The 26,705-nt window shown below is 37.8% G+C and overlaps 1 pseudogene; it reads right to left on the bottom strand.

Annotated features, from left to right (window-relative positions):
- Nucleotides 1-25,226: 25,226 nt before the first annotated feature.
- On the bottom strand, nucleotides 25,227-26,163 carry LOC124960421 (olfactory receptor 4C11-like; annotated as a pseudogene).
- Nucleotides 26,164-26,705: the final 542 nt, after the last annotated feature.

The raw sequence follows: 26,705 nt of genomic DNA, 5'->3' as shown, positions 1-26,705 counted from the left end.
CCGAATGTTGAACCAACCTTGCATCCCTGGGATAAAACCCACTTGATCGTGGTGCACTATCTTTTTAATATATATTTGTATGCGATTTGCTAAAATTTTGTTGAGAATTTTTGCATCGATGTTCATTAAGGATATTGGTCTGAAATTTTCCTTCCTCGATGTGTCTCTGTCTGGTTTAGGTATCAGGGTGATATTGGCTTCATAGAACGAGTTTGGGAGGGTTCCCTCCTCTTCTATTTCATGGAATAGTTTGAGGAGTATTGGAATGAGCTCTTCTTTAAAGGTTTTGTAGAACTCGGCTGAGAACCCATCTGGTCCTGGACTTTTCTTTGTTGGTAGGCTTTTGATGACCTCTTCTATTTCATTACTTGAAATTGGTTTATTTAGGTTGTGTATGTCCTCCTCATTCAGTTTAGGTAATTCATATGTCTCTAGAAATTTGTTGAAGTCTTCAAGGTTTTCTGTTTTGTTGGAGTATAGATTTTCGAAATAGCTTCTAATTATGTTTTGTATTTCACTCGTGTCTGTTGTGATGTTTCCTTGTTCGTTCCGAATTTTAGTAATTTGAGTTTTCTCCCTCTTTCTCTTTGTTAGTGTGGCTAAGGGTTTATCAATTTTATTTATTTTTTCAAAGAACCAACTATTTAATTTGTTAATTTTTCCAATTGTTTCTTTTGTTTCGATTTCGTTGATTTCGGCTCTGATTTTAACTATTTCCTGTCTTCTACTACTTTTGGTATTGGTCTGCTCTTCTTTTTCTAGCGCTTTGAGCTGTAGTGTTAAGTCATTTATTTGTTGATTTCTACTTCTTTTTTTGAATGCACCCCATGAAATAAATCTTCCTCTAAGTACTGCTTTCATAGTGTCCCAGAGATTTTGATATGATGTGTCTTTGTTCTCGTTTACTTCTAAGAATTTTTTTATTTCCCTCCTGATGTCTTCTGTTATCCATTCATCATATAATAGTGTATTATTTAGTCTCAAGGTATTGGAGAAATTTCTGTTTTTTATTCTGTCATTTATTTCTAATTTCAATCCATTATGATCTGATAGAGTACAAGGTAGTATCTCTATCTTCTTGTATTTGCCAACAGTAGCTTTGTGGCATAAAATATGGTCTATTTTAGAGAAGGATCCATGTGCTGCTGAGAAGAAAGTGTATTCGTTCTTTGTTGGATGGTATATTCTATATATGTCCGTTAAGTCTAAATTGCTGATTGTGTTGTTGAGATCTATAGTTTCTTTATTCAATTTTTGTTTGGACGATCTATCCAGTGGTGAGAGAGGTGTGTTAAAATCGCCTAGTATGATTGTGTTGTGGTCTATTTGATTTCTGTAATTGAGAAGGATTTGTTTGACGTACGTGGATGAGCCAATGTTCGGGGCATAGATATTTATGATTGTTAAGTCTTGCTGATTTATGCTTCCCTTAAGCAGCATGTAATGTCCTTCTTTATCCCTTCTGACCAGTTTTGGTTTGAAGTCCACATTATCTGAGATGAGGATGGATACTCCAGCTTTTTTGCTGTGTCCGTGTGCATGGTATGTTTTTCCCCATCCTTTCACCTTTAGTCTATGGGTGTCTCTTTCTATGAGGTGAGTCTCTTGCAGGCAGCATATTGTTGGATTTTTCTTTTTAATCCAATCTGCCAGTCTGTGTCTTTTGATTGATGAATTCAGGCCATTAACATTCAGGGTTATTATTGTGATATGATTTGTATTCCCAGTCAATTGACTCATATTTGTTTTTGGCATGATTTGGTTTCTCCTTTATTTGACTATTTCTTTAGACTAGCGCCTCCTGTTGCTGATTTGCATCGTTGTTTTTCATCTCTTCCTCATGGAATATTTTGCTGAGAATGTTCTGTAATGCTGGCTTTCTTTTTGTATATTCCTTTAGCTTTTGTTTATCATGGAAGGATCTTATTTCATTGTCAAATTTGAAGGTAAGTTTTGCTGGGTATAAGATTCTTGGTTGGCATCCGTTTTCTTTCAGGGCTTGGTATATGTTGTTCCAGGCCCTTCTGGCTTTTAGGGTCTGGATTGAAAAATCTGCTGATATTCTTATTGGTTTCCCTCTGAATGTAATTTGATTCTTTTCTCTCACGGCCTTTAAAATTCTGTCTTTATTTTGTATGTTAGGTATTTTCATAATAATGTGCCTTGGTGTGGGTCTGTTGTAATTTTGTATGTTTGGAGTTCTATAAGCCTCTTGTATTTGGTTTTCCATTTCATTCTTCAGATTTGGGAAATTTTCTGATATTATTTCATTGAATAGGTTGTTCATTCCTTTGGTTTGTTTCTCTAAGCCTTCCTCAATCCCAATAATTCTTAAATTTGGCCTTTTCATGATATCCCATAATTCTTGTAGATTCTGTTCATGATTTCTTACCATCTTCTCTGTTTGGCCAACTTTGCTTTCAAGATTAAATAATTTGTCTTCAATGTCTGAGGTTCTGTCTTCCAGGTGCTCCATTCTATTGGTTATGCTTTCTATGGAGTTTTTAACTTGGTTTATTGTTTCCTTCATTTCAAGGATTTCAGTTTGGTTTTTTTTCAGTATCTCTAACTCTTTATTGAAATGATCTCTTGCTTCCCGTATTTGGTCTTTTAACTGTTGATTGGTGCGATCATTTAATGCCTGCATTTGCTCTTTCATCTCCTCCTTCAATGCCTGCATTTGCTCTTTCATCTCCTCATTTGCTTCCCTGATCGTTTTAATTATATACATTCTGAACTCCCTTTCTGACATTTCTTCTGCTGTGCTGTCATTGGGTTTTATTGATGTAGTATCTAGGTTTGTTTGGGACATTTTCTTCCCTTGTTTTCTCATATTGGTCAGTTGTCAGTGGGACCCAGAGATATTGCAGTTTTCCGCTATTGGCTTATAGTGTCCCTGTAGATTTCCAGTGTATCACCTCCCAGCCTTCAGTAGCCTGATGTCTTGGAGGAATCTGATAAAGCAGCGTATCCGAAGAAAACTGCCCCTAGCCCCCTACTGGTTCCACGATTTGGAACTGGCTCTGTGCTGAAATGCTCTCACTGTGGGCCTGCACCGTGCAGCTGGCCGTGTGGGAGGAGCTCACTGCCAGAGTGTGGAAGGCTACCTTGGGAAGACTCTAGCTGCCCTGCCTGGCTCCGATAAGCCACCTCTATCTGGGCCTGCCACCCGGACCGAGCTTTACCCAGTGGTTAGACTCACCTGTGGCTCTATTTCAGTCCCAGTCTCTCAATGCCTCCCCTTCTTAACTCCTGGGTTCTGGAGCGACAGGGGGTGCAGTCTCCCTCTAGGCCGCCATCTTGGATCGCCCCGAGAAGAGAGCCTGCAGCCGGAGTGGGCAGAGCCGCCTGAAGAGGTGTCTGGCTGCCCTGCCCTGATCCCAGAGGCTGTTTGCGGATCGAGGCTCTCCGTTGGTTTGGGGGCTTGTGGCTGGTTCTTTGTAGAAAGTCTCTCACTGAGCAGTCAGCTCCGAGAGGCTAGCCTTGAACGGCACCTCCCACCGCAGGCGTCCAGACTACTTGGGGAAGTCTCTGGCTGCCCTGTCTGGACCCTGAATCTGCTTGCGTGCCAGAGTACGCTGAGCTGCACTGGCTCCGGGACTTGGAGCTTGTTCTGGTCAGACAGGCTCTCACCAGCGGGCCAGTTCCGTTCCGAGAACCTGGAGAAGCTGGCTGTGTGGGCGGGGCCCACCGCCGGAGTGCGCAGGGCTGCCTGTGGATGACTCTAGCTGCCCTGCCCGGCTCCGATAAGCCACCTCTATCTGGGCCTGCCCCCCCGGGCCGAGCTTTACCCAGTGGTTAGACTCACCTGTGGCTCTATTTCAGTCCCAGTCTCTCAATGCCTCCCCTTCTTAACTCCTGGGTTCTGGAGCGACAGGGGGTGCAGTCTCCCTCTAGGCCGCCATCTTGGATCCCATGTATTTCTTAATATCATTGAAAACCATTATCTGTGCCCCCCAAGTGTATTTCAAGATTTTTTGACTCTTAAACACATCTCATTTTGTAGTCTACAATACCCTTCAATTGAGAAAATAGGACACACAGTTCTCAAACCACCAAATATTTACTGAAGTATGTTTATATCACGTTAGGTTCAGCTGCGTTGGAAGCATACTGAAGGTTAATATGCATATCCTGTGGCATCTTTATGATCAGGAAACAAAAAATCCAAAAGCTAAAAGCACAGAATGTAGTCTATCCAAGCTGATCTTTCTCTCTTCTTTCCAGAATTGCTTTTCAATTTCCACCTAGTTAACTTCAGGACTTACCTTCCTAGAAAAATCTTCAAGACAGCTTTTAATAATTGTATCATGATGAAGACAGTTCTCACTCCTGCTGTCTAAAACATTCCTTGAGAGATTGTAAAATAACTTCACATATTACTGCTTACCAGACAAAATTCCTTTCTAAAGTAAGAGTATTGGAAAAATATGTGTTATCAGGATATTATGCTCCAAGTTCCAAACCCACGCCTGTACAATGTAGATATCCTCTAAATGTTTTTGAATTAACCATTCTTTACCACTTCTGACAAGCAATTGCATTTGTCATTTTTGTGGTACTACTCTAATTATTAAACACATTCACACCATTAATTTACTGGACTTTCTATTTATCCTGTATGTAGAGACATAAACATACTCCTACTTTATAAAGCCAAGAACAAAACAAAACAGAAACCTAAGACTGATTTTAAATAACTTTGTAAATTAACTCTCACAACCTGAAGTACAGGATTTTGAACTTTGTAAAGCACCATGTTGTGATGTATGACATTGGGGATGTAAAACTCACAAAATTACCATTTTAGAGTGTTTGTCTTATTTTTGTTTGTTTTCTTCCTCAAGAACCTTTCCTCCTTAAAGATGAAGGAAGAGGTTTTACATGTTTTCCTGGTATTAATTCATACTTTCATGTGTGTATCTGTGTGTATAAACATAATGGTTTGGAGACAAAACGTCACTGCCAATAGGCATGTCCTTAATGCTGGGCACAGTGGTGCACACCTTTAATCCCAGCTACTGGGGAGGCTGAGACAGGAAGATTGCAAGTGTGAGGCCAGCTTGGCAACTTAGGGAGAGGCCCTGTCAAGATTTTATTTAAAACAAAAAAAAAAAAAAAAAAAGGGATGTAGCTCAGATGTAGATTGCTCCTGCCTTCAGTCCCTGGTATCATCAAAAATAAGCATCAAAAAATAAATCACCTAAGAACTAATGTATTGACCCCAAATCCTCAGTCAGAACTGGCCAAACTTAGAATGACAAAACTTGTCACAATGATATTAATAAGCAGATAACCTGTTGGTGTGGTTGGCACCAGAAGTGCTGAAAGCAAGGGAGGCAGCATAGTGTGGAGGATGGAGGTGGGAGGGAGGCAGTGTCAGGGGTCTCCTGTGATTCCTGCTACAGAGGGAGACCACAGCCAGGGGCTCTGCTGCTCCTTCCGGCCTCTCTCTCAAACTACAAAACTTCCTGGATTCAGTCTATACATCTGGAAAATCTCTACACTCACTTCATTCTATTCAGAATTTCCCATTCTTTGTTGGAAAACTGATTTGCATTCCCATGGTGTTTTATCCCCCCAAGCCAAATTTGGGAGTAGTATAATCTACGGTCCTTGAGCTCCTTACCTTATGAAACTGAATACCATGATCCCTGCTTACTGGTCAAGAGCTGCCCTGGAGAACAGCCCTGTATGTGGTCCAGAGTTCACCATAAAATTCAGTACCATTGCCCTTTCACTGTGTATCTGGCTGCCCCAAATATCATCACATCAATATACTGTTATTCCTCTTTGTAAATGCCACAGACAGTGCAGGAGCACTGTGGATAAGCAAGGGCAGATTGGACAACACAGAAGAAATCCAGACATGAACAAATATCTAGGTAAAGGGAAGGCTCTTTATCCAAACTATTTTCAGGAACTCCTTTCTGTGATTGATAGATCTATCTATCTATCTACCTATCTATCACCTTCATTATACAGTGTTTAGTTTACAAAGCATCATCTTGTTTTTTCTGAACAATAATGTTTCAATTTATAAGTACCAGAAATGTCTGCAGTTTAAGCTATGCTCTTTAAGTACCATTTAGGAAACCAGCAAGGAATACTAATTGTATACTGTGAAAATCAATATGTATTTAAGACCCTCACTTAGAGATGGAAAAGCTGACATTCTTTAGTAGCTTGTCAAAGTTATTATTTCCTATAGCCATTTCTCTGAGTTCTGATCAGATATAATCTCTTCTCATTTTCTAGTACCCACATACCTACTGAGGATGTACTCTGCCCAGCAACATAATTTAAAAAGATTAACACTTTTTTATACGTTCTTCCATTTTAAGAAATAATGCTAAATCTTAATTATCTCTTTTCTCCCACATAATGATGACTTTCCATGCCTGGTGCTCATAAATTATTAGTTGAATTCAAAAAATCATCTATCTCTCAATACTTGTTTTCATTAATTTATTTCCTATATAAACATTAATCTAAAAGAAGCCCCATTGTTTTCAAAAATATTTTCCTTTCCCAGAATATGTCAGCAATGTAGTTAGGAGACCTATAGAACTAAAAATTGAAAGTTATATTTTATTATTTTGTCATGATGTTTCTGTCCACAATGATGAACAAAACTCTCACTTACCTGTTAGAGACGTCTCTGTATTAATATCAGGTGTGCTTATCATATTTCAATAGTGGCCTTTCATAGAAAACTGGAAAGAATAGTTCCTCTCTATATTCCAGGAGAGATATTTTAAGACCGAATGATGTAAGGCATTAGTATCCAAAAGAGTATTATTCCCTAAGGGTTCCTGTATTTTGCTATCTATGAGTATCTCAATTGTAATATGCTTAAGTTTTGGTTTTCTACTTTACTATAAGAATAGCAAGCAGCTGGACATGGTGGTGCACACATGTAATCCCAGCAAGGCTGAGGCAAGAGGATTGTGAGTTCAAAGCCAGTCTCAGCAAAAGTGAGTTACTAAGCAACTCAGTGCAGCCCTGTCTCTAAATAAAATGCAAAATAGGACTGGGAATGTGACCCAGTGGTGGTGTGTCCCTGAGTTCAATCTCCAGTACCTCCTGCAAAAAAAATAAAATAAAACAAAGAAAGAATTGAAGAAAATCCTCCTCACAATAATTGTTAGATACAAACAAGAGTTTTGACATATTAAGTGCTTCAGACCAAACAAAGGTCCAGGGTGAAAGAGAAAATTCACCAATGGATAATAAAGCAGAAAAGAAAAACAAAACTGTGTCATTAGTGAAAAAGGAAGTGAATGATCAGTACAGGACTCAATCCCATCCAGTGCCCTCTGTTACCTCATCTTGCACTAAAAGACAAGTTTTCTAGGTCTTGTAATTTATTTGCAAGGTCAATCTAGGGAACTTAGTGTTGAATTCTGAAATCGCAGGTTCCAAGCTGTGGGCTCTACACATCCCCCACTACAAACAACAAATTTATAGCAAATATTATCAGGATTAATATGTACATTGAACATGGATTGCAAAATAATTTTCAAATTAATTTCCACTTTTGCCAACTCATGTAAGTAAAAAGACACCTTATGAGTAAGATATTTGTGTTGAAATAATTTTATTTCACCAAATATTTATTGACTGTTTTTTGTATACTATGTTCTGTGATTGTCACTTTGCAAAACTGTAGTTTCAAGTCACATACATATTCCATGAGGAGGCATAAGTCAACAATAGTTCATGAGAGAAAAGTGAAGCTCATAGAAGTTAAGCAGCTTGCTCAGCTTACATGCTTGTAAATTCACTAACAAGATCTGCACTAATGATTACCTCATTCCATGGTTTTTACTATTTACACATATCTTTCTACACCATTTAAAATTAAAAAAAAAAAACACAGATAACTAGAAAGCCCTAGAACACATTTCTATTGGCTGAGTGATGTAGCCTCAGGCTGTGGAGTTTAAAATCCATAGTAATTTAATGAGGACGTGTTGAAATTCAGGAAGCCATGGGTTATGCAAGTTAAAATATTCAGTTGACAGATGAAGACAGATGAAGATTTATTTAAAAGGAAGAATTCCTGGGCAGGGCTGAAGAATTGGTTTTGGTAATAATTATTTTAAAATAGTAACTCAAATTATGATATTGGGTGAGTTCATGTGAGAGACAATTTGAGATATTGGAAAAGTTAATGACTTTTATAATGTAGAATGACACTGATATCCAGTCAAAGGGTAATTTTGGAGTGACTACCCACCCTTCCACGTGACTGATCTAAAGAGAAACTAGGAATTCTAATTGTCCCTGCATTTAGAAACTTAATTTGTTTGAAAATCATCTTTGATAGAAGCCATGGTTGAAAAATCCTGTGTATTGGGGTTTAGGAGTGTGTGTGCATATGCATGTGTATCTATATGTGTGCAGGTGCATTGGTGTTATGAAAGGAGAAGATCAAACAAATCTATGATGGACTCATATTCCTATGCTCTATTAAATATAAGACCCTCATTGTGCCTGATGTGTCAGTTGTGGGACACCAGTGTGAGCACTGGGCTTTATTATTTCTCAGGAAACAAAAAGGAAGTGGACACAAAAACAGAAAAAGAAGCAGCTATATTTTCTTTATCCATTCATCCGTTGAAAGACACGTAGGTTGGTTCCAGAGTTTAGCTTTTGTGAGTTGAGCTGCTATAAACATTGATGTGGCTATGTCACTGTAGCATGCTGATTTTAAGTCCTTTGGGTATAATGAAAAATTATACTCCATTTATGTATCATTCATCAAAATGCATAAATGCATTCTACTGTCATTTATAAGTTATTTTTTTAAATTTTATTTATTTATTTATTTATTTTATTATTATTGTATACAAATGGGAAACATGTTGTTTTTCTATTTGTACATGGAGTCAATGCATACCATTTGTGTAATCATACGTTTACATAGGGCAATGATGTTTGATTCATTATTTTTTTCCCTTCCCTCCCACCCCTCCCACCCTTCTTTTCCCTCTATACAGTCCTTCTTTCCTTCATTCTTACCACACTCCTTATCCCTAACCCTAAACCTAACCCTAACCCTAATGCTAACCCCACCCACTCCCCATTATATGTCCTCATCCACTTATCAGCGAGATCATTCGTCCTTTAGTTTTTTGAGATTGGCTTATCTCACTTAGCATGATATTCTCCAATTTCATCCATTTGCCTGCAAATGCCATAATTTTATCATTCTTCATTGTGGAGTAATATTCCATTGTATATAAATGCCACAGTTTCCTTATTCATTCATCAACTGAAGGGCATCTAGGTTGGTTCCACAATCTGGCTATGGTGAATTGAGCAGCAATGAACATTGATGTGGCTGTATCTCTGTAGTATGCTGATTTTAAGTCCTTTGGGTACAGGTGCCGGGGTCCAGCCCTAGCAGGAGTCCATGGGTTCCACACCGGTAAATGGGGCGCGGGGAGACAGCGTCGGCGATGGATGGAGAATGAAAGACACAGACTCTAGTTCTGGTGCAATCAATCCCACTTTGTTCTGGGGAAGGCTGGGTTTATATACATTTTTCTTCAGGCTATAATGGCAGTCTTGTGGTTAATATTAAAGAAGTTTCCAAAGCATAGGCAGAAAACAACAACCTTACAGATCATCCTTACCTAATCACAATTGTTTTAAGAATATCTAACTACGTTGATGAGCTAATACAATGTTTATTTCCTTAATATCTAAACTCTATGTGACCTAAGACTATTCTTATTATTCTCGTGGTTAAAGTGATAGACAAGTAATCTCATGTGACCATTTCTATTAGGTCCCTCTGGTTAATATCTAAATTGCTGAGTTAAGGGTTACAGGAGGGCAGCAGTACCAATGGTTATTGTGTGCCAACATTTATTATAGGGGTGACATATTTGTAGGAAGGAAGGAATGTTGTGGAACCTTATTCTCTTACCTCACCACCACACATAAACAAAACCATTGTTAAAATTTAACCAGCCTGTTGGAGACAAAGGCAGATCTACAACTATTTTCTCCAGAGGCTTTCAGGGACTCATTGCACGGTTGCAAAATTATTTTTAATTTTGTTAGTGGTAAAGACCCATTGTTTTTCAGACTGTAGGTAATATTTTCTGGAATTTTTGTTGTATTCCCTTCATCCCCTTAAGCAATCCGTTCAGACTGAAATGAGTAATATATTATCAGAGAAACATAGCAGAGAAAACACCATGCTTTGGAGCAAAACATCCAGCAATTTCTTTTAGGATGAGCCTTTGCAATCATCCTCCAGAGGATCTTTGTCAAGCACTGGATGGAATTCCGGATGCCCCCGCAGCTCCCCCTTTTTTATTTTGTAAAGTGAAGAGGCCTTCTTGAATTTTAATTTTCTTGACTACTCTGAGAATTACTCTGAGGACGACTGGAAGACAAAGAATTAAAATTAAAATACATACTCCAATCAAGCCATATTGTAATATTGTATCTAGGAATGTACTATTAAATATAGTTGTTTTTATATTATGAAACATTTGGGAGGCCAACTTATCTGCTGGAACAACCGAGAGATGAGCCTGACTCAACATTCTTATTTGTAGTTGTAAAGCATTGATATCTGGTGCTATATTAATATTATTCCAAACTCCTCTAAGGTGAGTTTTAACTTGTTCCCAATTAGTATTATTATCAACCTTTAAAGGAGTAATACAAATCCATTTATAATTAGCATGACATCTAGTGTTCATTCTAGTTTGAATATTTTGAATCTCATTTCCCATAAAGAGAATAGCTTCTTCAAGAGCATTAATTCTAGTTTCTAATTTTTTATCAATTTGTTCTTGTGCCGCTAAAGCCACAGAGACATTATGAAATAAATCATTTACATGTGAAGCGGTATGAATTTCCTGTACAAGCGCTGTGGTCAAGAGAGCTAAGGAAGTGATTATAGTGATTAAAGCTGTTATTCCTAGGATCAAAGCTGCAACAAATCTTTTTGGTCTTAAAAGTTCATTAACTGTTTTTAAAATTTCAACACCTGGATCATCATACCAAGATTCTGTAAGATTGACTGACAATATAACATAATTAGGCTAATGTGCAATTAAAAACATCTTTAAATCTTTAGACATGGTTGAATTAATACAATTAGTAAGAACACAATCATGGCAATAAATGTTATAAGCTTCCTTATTTTTAACAATATTGAAATTATATATGGTAGACATAAGAATAGCATGAGGAGCATTTATACAAGCACGTACTGCAAAGTCATTAGGTTTACTTAACTTAGGTCTTTGTAGTAATACTATATTAGTAGCTGCTAATAGTTTATACAAGTCAGGAAAGTAAGAGAATTTACCATTTATAAGGTCACTCCGATAGATGGGTGTTACCCATCCAGGAGTAAACCATCTATGAATAGGCTAATTGGTAAGAAAAGGGTTAAAATTAAAATGTACTGTTTTATTTCATCTTATCTTTAACCAAAGTTTATAATCAAAATTAGGAGAAGACACAGAATAATCTGTAATAGTAGTAGCAGAGCCTTGTGGCTTAAACTGTAGTGCAGTATGATGAAAACCACATTCAAACCATTTTGGGAAATCTGTTTCTAAATTTAGTAGATTCCAAGAGCTGTCTTTAAGACTGTTAAAGTCGTCACACGGTTTAAAAGGAGGCGGTAAGCCACTGAAATATTTTATATCATTATAATTAGCATATCCAAGTGAGGTTATCTCTAGGGACCATATATCTCTTTCATTGTCTTCTTCTCCTGGAGAATCAGTAATGTAAGTCCTACAACTTAAAGGGAGACATCCCAATGGCACATGTAGATTATCTGTACTAAAGCACATTGGTATCTCTTCAGTAATTCCATGAAAAGTAATTGTAAATGCTATTTTATGTGGTATTAAAGAATCTGCAATCCCTCCAAGTAGTTGAGGCTCATTAGTAAATACCTTAATATTAGATCTGCTCCAAGTAGTTGGATGCAGTAAGGGAGGATTTGGAAAATAGATCCAGTAAGCTTTCTCTTCATTATCATAAGCATGAATAGGCAGTACCTGAGTTGAAATGAGAGCAATCAATGCAAAAAACAAATCCTCTGGGGTTTTAGGTTTTCTGGAGCTGTTCACCATGTGTTCAGCAGCGGCAGTCAGGCGTTTCACTTGTCCCCAAGTCGGCAGGTCTGAGTTGCGAGTGGCGGATGATTGTGAAAGAGGCAACTTTTTCATCTTAAATACTAGTCCGTTTTCGTCCGTCTGATTGGGTTGGTAAGGGATCCAATACTTTTTGTTCTTCCTACTTCGAATAGGGCTCATTGTAGTAACATATCAATCTGTCTGGAATCCACAAAGGTGTTTCTGCATCCTGTGGAAATACACAAGCATAGCCTCGACCGGATGTTAATGTTAGGAAGACATCAGGTCCTCTCCATTTACCAGATAATAAATCTTTCCATTTTACTAAACTTTGTTTTGACTTTTTACTTTCCCAATGTCTCATCATTTCAGTATTTCCCTCTTTGTCAGTATTTAGATGATTTAAAACAAATAAAGTACATTGTAAAATATGATGTGGGGAAGAGTATTTAAACTTTCCCTCTTTTAGCTTATTTATTTGTATTTTTTATCTTTGATGGCTCCTTTCTACTATTGCTTGTCCTTGTGGGTTATAAGGAATTCCTGTAGAATGAGAAGTATTAAACCTGGAACAGAAATCTTTAAATGTTTTTGATGTATAAGCAGGAGCATTATCAGTTTTTAATTTTTTAGGCATTCCTAAAACAGAAAAACAAAGGAATAAATGTTGAATCACATCCTTGTAGGCTTCCCCAGTTCTGGCTGAGGCCACAATAACATGAGAAAAGGTATCAACTGTAACATGAACATAAGACAATTTTCCAAATTCTGATATATGAGTTACATCCATTTGCCATAAGACATTAGGTAAAAGTCCTCGAGGATTAACTCCCATCTGTGGAGAAGGAATAAATTTAGGACAAACATGACAATTTTTAACAATAGTTCTAGCTTCTTCTCTAGAAATATGAAATTGTTTTTGTAAGGCAGATGAATTTTGATGATGATTTTTGTGTGATATAATAGCTTCTTCTTCTTCTATAGCTGTTAAAATAAAATTTTTAGTTAAGTGATCAGCATGGGTATTCCCCTGAGCAAGGAGACCAGGTAATCCAGAATGTCCCCGAATATGACCTATAAAGAAATGTGAAGTTCTGTTATGAATTAGATATTGAAGTTCTTGTAACCTATGTATAATTTTAGAGGAAAAGGAGAGCGTTGCTGTTTCTATGGTTGGAAACAGTTTAACAATGTATAGTGAGTCTGTGTACAAATTAAAGGGTTGAGCAACAGTTTTGAAAGCATAAATGACTGCTTCTAATTCAGTTCTTTGTGTAGAAGTTTCTTGTGTCCATAGAACTGTAGGTTGAGAATTAATTATTGTAACTGCTTTTCCATTTGATGACCCATCTGTAAATATTAACATAGCATTGTTAATTGGAGTTGAGGAGCACCATTTAGGAAATATTATTTCTGTTTGAAGTAAAAAATGTAGTAAAGGATTATTGGGCAAGTGGAAAGAAATTTTTCCTGTAAAATTTAGAAATGCAATAGCCCATTGATCATCAATTTGTAATAATTGGTCAAAATTGTTCTCTTGTGTAAGGAATAATTATTTCATGCATTTCACAAGCAAACAATTCTTTACTTCTAAATCTGGCCTTTAATACCAAAGAAGCTACCATAGTAGGATAAGACATTAATATTTTCTTTCCTGATACTGGTAAGTGTATCCATTCAAGTGGATCATTTTGCCTGTTGGAGTATGTTTTGTTTTTAGCACAATAAAAACCCAAGGCAAGTTATAATTAACTTGTTGCAAGTAATGTTTTTGAATTGCAGTTTCAACAACTTGCAAGGCTTGTTCTCCTTCTTTAGTTAATATTCTACTTGAGTTAGGATCTGAATCACACTTTAGTATTTCAAACAAAAGTTTTAAATCATTAGTTGAGAGTTTTAAATAAGGTCTAATCCAATTTATATCTCTCAATAATTTTTGAAAATCATTTAATGTTAATAGTTTGTCTTTTCGAATTTGTAACTTTTGAGAGCTGACACAATCTGTTTTTATAGTTTTTCCTAGATAATTATAAGGAGATTCCTGTTGAATTTTTTCAGAAACCACTATCAGACCCCACCTCTGTAAATCTTTAATTAAATCCTGTAATATTATTTGTAACAAATGGCTTTGAGAATGTGCAATCAATATATCATCCATATAGTGAATCATATAACAGTCTGGATACTTTTGTCTACAATTAATTAAAGCTTGATCTACAAATTTTTGACGTAATGTAGGACTATTTTTCATTCCTTGAGGTAATACTTTCCATTGAAATCTTTGATAAGGCCTTTGTAAGTTAGGGGATGGTAAGCTAAAAGCAAAACGCCGTCTATCTAGTTTAGCTAAAGGGATAGTAAAGAAGCAATCTTGTAAATCAATGACTATAATATGATAGCCTTTAGGGACAGCCACAGGAGAAGGACATTCTCCACTAGCTGCAGAGTATAAGGGGAAGTAGGTCCTAAATCTTTTATAGTTGCTTTTAGTTTTTTTAACATTTTAAAAGAGAGAGAGGCTCCCAATGAGGCTCTCCTCCCTCATCTATAGCCCATACTATAGGGCAACAAATACTAACATCTCCCTGTTTTTGTGCTCACTAACAGCACCTAGAAATCCTACCTTTTGGACGTTCCCTTTTATTTTATCTGGGGGTTTAGGAAGGGCCGGCACAACAGGAGCCACCAAAGGTGGATCCTCATTATGATAATTGAAAGCAGCTTCTTCCAAGTCCTCCTCATCAGACAGGGAGAGCTGATCAGGTAGACCTTTCTCCTTTTTTCCATTTTCATCATTGTCTGATTCACTTTCACTTTCACTCGGAGTTTCCTCTGTATATTTTTTAACCGAGGCTGTCAGCAAAGGCTCCTTTTCTGACATTTCGTCAGGTGATCTTACCCTTTTACTTAGCTGCTCACTTTCATGTCTAGGGTATAAACAGTCCCTAAAAACATTCCACAATGCAAAAGCATCGGCGGGGACTCTTTCATTGCCATATAATCTATGATGCGCATGCATAGCATCGCCTACCTTTTTCCAGGTTTTAACATCTAAGGTTCCCTGTTCAGGAAACCAAGAGGCACATTCTTGCACAAAATGAAAAAATCTTTTTGATTGAGCTGTTCCTACATGAGTTCCTCTTTTAGTTAATAAGTGCTTAGCAATATCAATAAATAATGCTCTTTCTTTGCTTTCACTACCTCCCATGGTAGCTGTTCTTTCTATCCCTGCCTATCCTTTCTCGGCCTTCTCTACCGAGGGGTCCGTGGCACCCCAGGCAGGATCCTAGCTGTCTCAAAAAGGAAAGAAATTAATAATAAATGGGGAGTTTACCAGAGTGCCCCATGTTGGGCGCCACTTGCCGGGGTCCAGCCCTAGCAGGAGTCCATGGGTTCCACACCGGTAAACGGGGCACGGGGAGACAGCGTCGGTGATGGATGGAGAATGAAAGACACAGACTCTAGTTCTGGTGCAATCAATCGCACTTTATTCTGGGGAAGGTTGGGTTTATATACATTTTTCTTCAGGCTATAATGGCAGTCTTGTGGTTAATATTAAAGAAGTTTCCAAAGCATAGGCAGAAAACAACAACCTTACAGATCATCCTTACCTAATCACAATTGTTTTAAGAATATCTAACTACGTTGATGAGCTAATACAATGTTTATTTCCTTAATATCTAAACTCTATGTGACCTAAGATTATCCTTATTATTCTCGTGGTTAAAGCGATAGACAAGTAATCTCATGTGACCATTTCTATTAGGTCCCTCTGGTTAATATCTAAATTGCTGAGTTAAGGGTTACAGGAGGGCAGCAGTACCAATGGTTATTGTGTGCCAACATTTATTATATGTCGGGGTACTGCAGGCCCCCAGCCCTTCGGCGTGGCCAAGATGGCGCCTGGCAAGGTGCCAAGGAAGTGCTGAGAACAAAACCAGGTACCTCCAGCAGACTAATACTCTCTGCCAACAAGTGGCGTTATTTTGAGGAAGTTAATGTGATTGGTCATGGGTCCTCGTGGACACTGCATGATTGCTATATCCACACTATTGTGCTCCATTACTGTCCATGCTTTCCCCTCGTGATCTATAAGCTGATTGGTTGTTGTATGTAATGTAAGGCGCTTGCAAGAGCGGCCCGCGGCTGCTGGCCAGCCAGAAGAAGCAGACTGCGGAAAATAAAGAACTTGCCCTGATCCGGTTTCGTGTTTCTCTGCGGGCAGGGGACGCGATAGATGGTGCCGAAACACCCGGGAACGAGAAAAAATATAAGGGTAAGTTCACAGAAGTTTTCAAATCAAGAAAAATTAGTTTGAGAGTTCAAAAGGTGAGACGTCTCGAGGTTCGCGGAGCAGCGACAATTCATTACAGGAGGTTCCCCAGCAGAGGGACAATTCATTACAGGAGGTTCCCCAGCAGAGGGACAATTCATCACAGGAGGTTCCCCAGCAGAGGGACAATTCATCACAGGAGGTTCCCCAGCAGAGGGACAATTCATCACAGGAGGTTCCCCAGCAGAGGGACAATTCATCACAGGAGGTTCCCCAGCAGAGGGACAATTCATCACAGGAGGTTCCCCAGCAGAGGGACAATTCATCACAGGAGGTTCCCCAGCGGAGGGACAATTCATCATAAGAGGTTCCCCAGAGGAGGGACGATTCATCATAAAAGGTTCCCCGTGGGAGGGACGATTCAAGTGGTACCAAACTGTGTGCGTGTGTGAGTGAGCGTGTGTGCGTGCGCGCGCCTGTCTTTTGTTTGTGTGTTTAAACTAGTAAACTACCTCGTAGTCATGGGAACGGATCTGTCTAAGATTAGAATGCAGCGGCCTCTTAGAGAACTTTAAAAAAAAAAATCACGGAACACCATTGAAGGCAAACACGGCCTTCAAGTTCCTAGATACTGTAGAGAAAGTCTCTCCGTGGTTTTTAGATGAGGGATTATTAAATCTTCCTCAGTGGGAACAGCTAGGAGAGGATTTGCGTGACGCGGAGAGACGCGAGCCTTTGCCAATGGGAACTCTGCCAATATGGTCACTTGTTAAATCTTGTTTGATGCAGCAAGGTAAATCAAAAAACCCTTTTAGGGATTTAAAGGGGCCTTTAGAAGAAGGAAGTCAGATCTTAGAAGAAATTAAAGAGGAACGATCATGTTCTCAGTCTTCAAAAAGAGTGGGAACATAATATAGTAGCCATAGTCCCCACAAGTATTGGGAGATAATTGTTTCATGATTTTCTGCATTCAAACCTAATCTGATTTCTCAACCAGGTAAAAAAAGGGTTAAAAAGTCCTGGGTGATCCTCCCTCCCCCCTGCCTGGCCTTGTCAGAGCCTACAATGGATTATAAATTACAGCAGTCTCAGCGGGAAGGAGGAGGGGTAACCTAAAGAAAATAAAAAAAAAAAAAAAGGGGGTGTCCGTTTTAAACTTAACTAACTTATTTTCTAGGATTCTTTGTTTGTTTTGTTTTTCTTTAATGCTGTATTTTTGAGCTCATAATTTTGATCCTACATACCTAGGTTAATGATTTTTTTCTTTTTGATCAGTTCTATTTTTTATTCAACTGAAGTTTTTAAACATCTGTTTCATTGCAATGAACATTTACCTATAAAGTTACAAGGCCTTTGATTTTATGTTATCTGTATGTCGTGCTGTCTAATGTCATATTTTGTCAAAACTGAGCGCTCTTAAAATTAAAATTTAAAAATGGATCCAAATACTTTTATTCACGTGATTTAAAAAGGTTCAATTTATATTGGGTAAACTAATAAAAGTAAAATATCTTTGAAAATAACTTACAAGTCTCCAGGTGGTCAAACTAATGAAATGTTATTGTTAAACAATGTCTAATATCAATTGCTTCTAGGACTTTTCTTCAGCAGGAAAGAGGCAACGGATCCTGTTCAGGACACTTGTCTGATATCTTGGTTTTTATAAAATAAATAAATTGGAGTTAACATGTATGGGATTACTCAAATGTGTTTGTAGAGACGTCTGGTTAATTTACAAAGTTAAAATGCTAATTGTTAAATAACATCAAGTACTTTTAACTTCTTAAATTACATGGGGTATCATACTTAAACATTCTTGGTGTTTTCATAGGTTGGTAAATAAAAAGAAAAAGGAAATGTTTCTGAGTAAGAAAGTCTGTGTGTAAGTAAAGGACAAGTTTCAACAAGTCTCTTAAGTTTTATTCTTTAGAACAATTAGTCTTAAAAATTGGGGTGTATACAATTATGGTTAAACAACTGTTAAAGTATTGTACTGTGTTACAGAGTCTAAATTTTTCTTTAAAAACTAAATTTGGTAAGAAAAAAAGGTGTCAAGGTAATTGTAAAATGGTTTCTAGTTGTATATTAAATGTGTTCATATTTTTCAGGTATACAAGTTTTAAAGCAGGAAATTTATCAAGCTGCTATTCTCCAGATAAACTTGTCTGTAATGGTAATTTTAAGCTTATAAAGAGTAAATTTCATTGGGGATTAATTTCTATCATTTAGTGTTCTATTAGAGGACCTGTTATCAATAGGATATATGTAAAATTGGTTATATTTTACATTGAGATAAAAAATTTCAAATGTAAATGTATTTCTAAACATTAGAGCCTGACTTGTTTAAAGGTTAATTTTGTGAAACATGAAAATATTTTGCCACTTTGACACACAAAAGGAAAGTTAAAAGCTCTCTCAGCCTTTCTTTGATTCATGTTTTAGATACAATGTTAAATTGTGTTAATTATAAAGTTTGTATAGACTCAGGAAACAGTATATGTAAACTACTTAATGATATTTAAGGAAGAAGCAAAGATCAACATCAGAATTAGAACACTTAAGATCTATAAAGAGTCACGCCTTACCTGAGATAAGGCTCTGCCTCCCACCTTACTGCATGTTAGAGTAACTCCAAAATAAGTCAGACTTCAGCTTATTTAAAGTTATAATCAAAAGATTGGTTTTTGTTGTAAAATTACTATGATCTCAAATAGGAAATATAATGTGGTTCTCAGTCAAAATTCAAGATAGCTATTATACAAGCAGAATATATTTTTACTCTTGCTAATTTCATTTTGTAAAACTGTTACCTGTTAATGTTTTGCAGAAGTAGCTGCTTCAAAAACACGCAACCTAGGTAACTTATGATAATAAGCCATCACCTATAGAACAGATAGTAGTAACTTCCAGAACTAATACAGACTCCAGTTAGATAAAAGGGTAAATAACTGTAAAGTTATGAACATTAAAGTTAAAGCCCAGTACTCTCACTTTATGACTGGTGAAACTGGCTTGCTGGATGATTAAGATCAAACTTAGAGATTGAAATTATGAGACTAGAGGATGAAAAATCACTCAGTGCATCTGCTGCAGAGGAGGGTCATAAAAAAGGGGAGACATCCCTTAATGCTTCCTAAAGAAGTCACCTCATCAAGGAGACCCTGCCTAACCAATGGTACTGGAGGAGCTAAGAAGCTGCTCTTCAGTTCTCTACAAGTGGCCCCTGTGGGAATTCAGCTGACTCCTTTACAAGACAGGAACCAGGTCAATTTGACCAGCTTGGTCCTAGACACCCAGCAAAACAGTAAAAACCAAAATATAGCCATTCTTGGGCATTTAAGAAAAATAATAATTAAATGTAACTTACGATGTACACTTATGTTAGTCCACTAGAATAAAGACTGGAAGCTACAAATGAAAGAAAGATTCTTCAGCAAATGTGCCTGATAACAATCAAGAGAAACTGCCAGAGTCAGAAGTTTTTAGTCAGTTTAAGGCCTGCAGATCTTCCTAAGCTACACAGGTAGACTTAATCTATGTTTGCTCGTATGATTACCTAGCCCTAAGTAACAGAAATATAGAGCTCTCTACTAAACACAGGTTATACCAATAAAGGGATATTTTACACAATCAGATGACTTAAGTAGCTTAACTATATTTTTTGGGATATCTATGACATTAAGAGTTAAATGTTGTGTTTACATTCCTGATAACCTGGACAATGTTAAAGTTCCCAAATAAAGGCCTTGTCCTTTCCAGCCTTTGCTAGGTCTAGTTATGGGAACAATTTCTCAGTTCTTCCACCTCCTGGTGAAAGATTGACTTCTGTCATTTTCATGATACTCAGTGGCATGTTCCAGATGCTGCAACATTTACTTTGTACTAATTTCATTTCAGTACTCATGTCTTTTTGTTCTTCTATCATAGAAGCACCCACCCCCAGATGACTTTACAACCTGCTCCTCCCCAACCAGACTTCTACCTCGGACCCCTCGATTGACCCGATTTTTAAAAAAGAAACTCCAAACTGCTTGCCCCTCACTGCCCCCTTTCAGCTTCGAAGCAGCCAGAACGACCGACAGCTCCCCCTTTTTTATTTATTAAATAAAAATTTTATTTATTAAATAAAATTTATTTATTTATCGGGTCAATTCGAGGAAATGAGGCCATGAAGCCATCTGCCTTTACAAATGTCAAGGATCTCCGGAGCCCATTGATTACCAAATTTACCTGCCTATAGGGGATGTAGGGTGCGCTCACTTCTCGAGACTTTCAAAATATCAGCTTTCTCCCTGCCGGGAGAAGTCTGTATTATTCCCTTTAAACAATCCAAACTATGGTCCTTACTCAACAGTACCAAATGATTAAACAAATTGATAATCGAGACAGGATGGACAAATGAATATAAGATTCTATCCATGATAAACAAAAAGGGGGAATAGAGGAGACCTTCAGGTCCCCTAAAGATAAACTTTCTCTTTGTCTCTTTGTTTGGTTTTTTTTTTTTTTAACTCTGGGTAATAAGGGTAACCGGTGCTTTACTGGAGCTGCGGCTCAGTTTGTGTGTTTCCACGGAATAAACTAACTTACAACCTCTTTTTAGTCTCTTAGGAGGAACAGTTCAACTATGTAACAAAACAACTGCTTCTCTCAATTGTACTTCAGATTTGTGCTATCTCTCAATGTTAAAATGCTTCTAGGTTCCTGCTGGCAGACTTAATGTGTGTTCCTACCTTCCTACCAGTCCCAGTCTCTGTTACAGATGATGAATTGCCAGTATTGCTTTCCAGAAATAAGAGGGACTTTGGAATCACCGTAGCAGTCATTACCACCATAGTTGCATCAGCAGCAGCAGCCGCCGCAGCAGCTGTAGCCTTGACGACATCAGTACAGTCAGCAACTAAGCTTAATGAAGTGGTCCAGCAGACAGCTACTGCTTTGTCTACTCAACAAACAGTGCATCAACACCTAAAAGCAGGACTACTTTTGGTAAACCAGCGTGTGGACTTACTTCAAGAACAAATGGACCTTTTACAAGAACTGTTAAGCGTGGGGTGTATTTATCATCTGCCGGGACTGTGCATTACACCTGTAGCTTATCATAATCTTAGTTATGCAGCAAATTTGTCTAAAATTATATCTACTCAGCTACGTGCCAATTGGTCTTATAAATTTGATAATCTTACTGCCATTCTTAGATCACAAATTGTTAGCCTTAATTCTACTAGAGTTAATGTAGCCCCTATATCTGAAATGCAAAATTGGTTATCTTCTTCCTTCAGTTTTGTAAAGCAATGGGCAGGAATGGGAGCATTGTGTGTGCTAATGATTATTGCAATTATCTTCCTCACACGCTTTATCATGCGTATACACCAAGTTCATGCCAGAGATCGCATCATTTTCCATCAAGCCATGATGGCCTTAGAGGCTGGCAGCTCTCCTCAAGTCTGGCTGAGCATGCTGGATCGGTAGTCAAAGACGGGTAAGGAAGGAGGTAACCGCGTACCGACCTAAGACAGGAGCTGTAGCATGCTCTACAGTTATCCGATGACGGGTAAGGACGATGGTTGACCACTCCGCCTAAGACAGGCACGATCCCAAGCCAGCATTCTTTTAATAAATAAAAAAGGGGGAACTGTCGGGGTACTGCAGGCCCCCAGCCCTTCGGCGTGGCCAAGATGGCGCCTGGCAAGGTGCCAAGGAAGTGCTGAGAACAAAACCAGGTACCTCCAGCAGACTAATACTCTCTGCCAACAAGTGGCGTTATTTTGAGGAAGTTAATGTGATTGGTCATGGGTCCTCGTGGACACTGCATGATTGCTATATCCACACTATTGTGCTCCATTACTGTCCATGCTTTCCCCTCGTGATCTATAAGCTGATTGGTTGTTGTATGTAATGTAAGGCGCTTGCAAGAGCGGCCCGCGGCTGCTGGCCAGCCAGAAGAAGCAGACTGCGGAAAATAAAGAACTTGCCCTGATCCGGTTTCGTGTTTCTCTGCGGGCAGGGGACGCGATAATTATAGGGGTGACATATTCTTTGTAGGAAGGAAGGAATGTTGTGGAACCTTATTCTCTTACCTCACCACCACACATAAACAAAACCATTGTTAAAATTTAACCAGCCTGTTGGAGACAAAGGCAGATCTACAACTATTTTCTCCAGAGGCTTTCAGGGACTCATTGCACGGTTGCAAAATTATTTTTAATTTTGTTAGTGGTAAAGACCCATTGTTTTTCAGACTGTAGGTAATATTTTCTGGAATTTTTGTTGTATTCCCTTCATCCCCTTAAGCAATCCGTTCAGACTGAAATGAGTAATATATTATCAGAGAAACACAGCAGAGAAAACACCATGCTTTGGAGCAAAACATCCAGCAATTTCTTTTAGGATGAGCCTTTGCAATCATCCTCCAGAGGATCTTTGTCAAGCACTGGATGGAATTCCGGATGCCCCTGCATATAGGCCAAGGAGTGGGATAGCTGGGTCAAATGGTGTTTCCATTCCAAGCTTTCTGAAGAATCTCCATACTGCTTTCCAGAGTGGCTACACTAATTTGCAACCCCACCAGCAATGTATGAGTGTTCCTTTTTCACCACATCTCACCAACACCTATTGTTGCTTGTGTTCTTGATAATCGCCATTCTAATTGGGGTGAGATGGAATCTTAGGGTAGTTTTGATTTGCATTTCCCTTATTACTAAAGATGTTGAACATTTTTCATATATCTGTTGCTTGCTTGTACATCTTCTGTGAAGTGTCTGTTCATTTCCTTAGCCCATTTGTTGATTGGATTATTTGTATTCTTGGTATAGAGTTTTCTGAGTTCTTTATATATTCTGGAAATTAGCGCTCTATCTGAAGTATGGTTGGCAAAGATATTCTCCCACTCTGTAGGCTCTCTCTTCACATTGCTGATAGTTTCCTTTGCTGAGAGAAAGCTTTTTAGTTTGAATCTATCCCAGTTGTTGATTCTTGCTTTTATCTTGTGTTCCTTAGGAGATGGAAAGATCTCCCATGTTCCTGGATAGGCAGAATTAATATTGTCAAAAAGGCCATACTACCTAAAGTGCTATACAGATTCAATGCAATTCCAATTAAAATCCCAATGATGTACCTTGCAGAAATAGAGCAAGCAATTATGAAATTTATTTGGAAGAGTAAAAAACCTAGAATAGCTAATGCAATCTTCAGTAGCAAGAGCGAAGCAGAGGGTATTGCAATACCAGATCTTCAACTCTACTACAAAGCAATAGTAACAAAAACGGCATGGTATTGGTACCAAAATAGAAAGGTGGATCAATGGTACAGAATGGAGGACACGGACACAAACCCAAATAAATACAATTTTCTCATACTAGACATAGGGTCCAAAAATATGCAATGGAGAAAAGATAACCTCTTCAACAAATTTATAACTTATTAGAACAAGTAAAAAATTAAAAGAGAAGCTACTTAGTGAAATTAAAATGGAAGATATTTTTATATATCAAAAGCACTAGTAGTCAAATTAAAACTGAGAAAATAAGCCAAGCATGGTGACATACACCTATATGCCTAGGTCATCTGAAAGTTGAAAAGAAATAACTATTTGACCAGGAGTTCCAGGCCAGCTTGGTTAACAATGAGAGATCCTGTCTTAAAAAATAAACAGCAAACTGCATACCTAAAGGACTTAAAATCAGCATACTGCAGTGATGCAGCCATGTCATTGTTGATAGCAGCTCAACTAACAATAGTTAAATGATGGAACCAACCTAGGGACCCTTTACCAGAAGAATGGATAAAGAAAATGTGGTATGTACACAATGGAATACTACTCAGCCTTAAAGAGGAATGAAATGGTATGGTCTGTATTAATTAAGTTGATGTAAATGAAACAAGTGAAAAGATAATCATCAACTTAGTAATATCATTTTTATTCTAAAAACCACTTTCTATCTCTTTGCTCTTCAGTCTCTGAAAATAAGTTGTATCTTCATTATATTTAAATAAAACCTTCAATTTGGTTTGCAATATCTATTATCTTATCCTTCTATTTCTTGAGTCCCACAGTTTTGTTATTATAATGTCGATGCGCTAATTACTTAAATAGCTAAATATCTCAAGGTTTTTCACTAGCACATTTAGGAATCTCATAAATAGTGTGCTGCTTATCTTAATAGCCAAAGTAAACAATAGAGAAAAACAGATTAAGATTATAACAAGTAAAGTCTCTGATTAAAGAGACTGTAACTTTTCAAACCCCAACTGGTGGTGAAATTAAATGTGAAGTTCTGATATAATGAATCTATCCCTTGACCATAAAATGTTCATAAGGAAGCCCAATATTTTGTTGGAGATCTGTTATAGGGGAAATTAAATACCAAGAAATCTACATTATTGGGGGGTGCTCACAAGTTTGAAGAGTTGGGATTTGATAAATGTCTTACTTCTTACTCAACCCGTATTCAGACAGTGTTGTGAGATGAAGCTCCCAGGCAGCAATGCCAGAACTGAGCTCTCAGAAAAACTATAAGCCAGAATTAAGATTTCAGGGAAGCTCCTGTCTATGAATCAGGAGCATAACTCATCAGTAAGAAAATCAAATGTTATATTACAGTTCAAAGTAATAGTCAGGAAGGTGAAAAGAAAGACTCCAAAAAGTCTATTGGAACAGGATTACCTGAATACTCTACCTAGCTCTAATACACACAAAGTGACTTAAAATTAATATGGTTTGTTAACTAAAAAAATTAAGAACCTGCAATATTCAGATGAGATTGTATTTCATATCTGTACTTACTCATCAAATCACAACTGAATAAGTATTAGACTTGGCCTTCAATTCATCGCTTGCTTTCTGATACAGTTTTAACATGCCACAGCTTTCTCATGGCATTTTTCATCTCTGCGTTTCCTCAGTGTGTAGATGAGTGGGTTGAGGAAGGGTGTTCCAATGGTATAAAATACTGCCACCAACTTGTCCATGGGGAAGGTGGTTGGGGGATGTGTATATATGAATATACAGGGACCAAAGAACAAGACTACTACAATGATGTGAGACGTGCAAGTGGATAGGGCCTTTTTCCTCCCTTCTGCACTATGGTTTCTCAGAGAATGCAGGATGACAATGTATGATATCATCAAAAGCATGAAGCTGCTTGAGCAAATAGCCCCACTGTTAGTCACCAATAGCAGATTAATCTTGTAAGTGTCCATGCAGGCGAGTTTCAACAAGGGCTGCAGATCACAGCAGTAATGGTCAATCAAATTGAGTCCACAGAAGGGCAATCTCAATGCCAGGATAATCTGAGCAGTGGAATGTATAAAAGACCCTATCCAGGCAAGAATAATCAAGATGAGACAGACCTGCCTCCTCATGATCCTTGGGTAATGCAAAGGCTTACAAATGGCCACATAGCGATCAGCAGCCATGAGGATGAGGACAAAGATCTCCATGCAGCCAAATAAGTGAAGAGCAAAGACCTGTGTCATGCACTCATTGTAGGATATGACTTTTTTTGTAGAGAGAGCATCCACAATCAATCAAGGGGCTGTGGATGTGGAAAAGCAGGAATCAGCAAAGGACAGATAAAACAGGAAGAAGTACATAGGGCTCCCAAGTGACCGACTGCACTTGATGGTCACAATAATGAGCATATTCCCCACTACGGTCCCCACATAGAAAATTAAGAAGATTAAAAACACCATTTTCTGCCTCAGAGGGTCCTGTGTCAATCCTAGCAATATGAACTCAGTCACATTGTTGTTTTGGTGCATCATCTCAGTTGATGTGGGGGCATGGTGGGTTGGAAACCCTCAATCTGCAAAGGAGAAAAGAAGAAAATGTAAAATGAATACTAAATGTTTCCTGCAAATATAAATTATCAGTCATGAAGCTGAAACTTTCCAAGGGGTTATCATCACAATTCTATATAATTTTCCGAATAAAATTGAATTTCTAGAAGTTTTTTAATGCATTCAACTATTGCATGTGAAAATAATGAAATATGAAAGTAATAAAGAGCAAATGCTTCATTAAGAAAAGTGAATAAGACTATATTGGATTTGTTATCAGAAGATAGCTTCCAATCTTAATGTGTTTCATTAGTTTTCAATAAGGACCTATCAATATTAGGATGGTGCAGTGCAAACCTGGAGAAATCTTACATGATTTAGTTCGATAGCCTTTCACATTATTTGATCCTAGAGCTACCATTAAAATGCATAGTATTTTGAGCACTCCAGTGATGATTGTTCAAATACTTGAGATTGTCTTCTTTACCCCATTATATTTACTTGTCCTATATATAGGACACCTATAA

The sequence above is a fragment of the Sciurus carolinensis genome, chromosome 11, assembly GCF_902686445.1.
Source record: "Sciurus carolinensis chromosome 11, mSciCar1.2, whole genome shotgun sequence".
NCBI lineage: Eukaryota > Metazoa > Chordata > Mammalia > Rodentia > Sciuridae > Sciurus > Sciurus carolinensis.
The sequence above is the reverse complement of the archived record's forward strand: the minus strand, read 5'-3'. Positions and strand labels throughout refer to the sequence as shown.